The 789-nt window shown below is 38.0% G+C and overlaps 1 non-coding gene across 1 annotated transcript; it reads left to right on the top strand.

Annotated features, from left to right (window-relative positions):
- Positions 1-211: 211 nt before the first annotated feature.
- LOC139865184 (small nucleolar RNA R71) lies at positions 212-318 on the top strand. Its single transcript, XR_011764704.1, has one exon. It is a non-coding gene; the product is annotated as a small nucleolar RNA R71 (small nucleolar RNA).
- Positions 319-789: the final 471 nt, after the last annotated feature.

Here is a 789-nt window from a genome sequence, read left to right as displayed (position 1 = left end):
ATGGCTAGAATCGGCTCTAGCTGCTTTAGATGATCTAACGATATCTTTTTCTTGGTGCCACTCATGTGAGTGGGAAGTAGTGTTATCAATAATTTTGTAAGCATCAGTTTCGGTTTTCTTCATAATAGAACCACCAGCTGCTATATCTATGTCTTTCCTTGTAGTGATGTCGCATCCTTGGTAGAATATTTGTACTATTTGACAGGTGTCTAAACCATGTTGCGGACATCCTCTTAATAACTTTCCAAATCTTGTCCATGCCTCATATAGAGTTTCATTCGGTTTCTGTGTAAACATAACAATTTCTGCTTGAAGTCTTACGGCTTTAGATGCAGGAAAGAATTGTTTAAGAAAATTTTCAACTAAAACGTCCCATGTATCAATCGCCCCTTCAGGTAACGATTCCAACCAATCTTTGGCTTCTCCCTTTAAAGTCCAGGGAAATAACATGAGATATATCTGTTCATCCTCCACTTCTCTTATTTTAAATAGTGTGCAGATCCTATTAAAGGTACGTAGATGTTCATTTGGATCTTCCTTCGGCGCACCACTAAATTGGCATTGATTAGTCACCATGTGTAGAATTTGTCCTTTGATTTCATAATCTGGCGCATTAATGTCTGGATGAGTAATTGCGTGACCTTGGCCAGTGCATTTAGCTCTCATTCGGTCTTCCATACTTAAAGGTTCCAGATTCTCCATAATTGAATTTGTTGAATCGGAATCACTAGAGGATTATGATTTAATGGTTCATTCCTCAACAATCTCTGTTTGAATGATTGGTGGTTC

This window comes from Rutidosis leptorrhynchoides, chromosome 8 (genome assembly GCF_046630445.1).
Source record: "Rutidosis leptorrhynchoides isolate AG116_Rl617_1_P2 chromosome 8, CSIRO_AGI_Rlap_v1, whole genome shotgun sequence".
In the NCBI taxonomy this organism is placed as follows: Eukaryota; Viridiplantae; Streptophyta; class Magnoliopsida; order Asterales; family Asteraceae; genus Rutidosis; species Rutidosis leptorrhynchoides.
The sequence above is the reverse complement of the archived record's forward strand: the minus strand, read 5'-3'. Positions and strand labels throughout refer to the sequence as shown.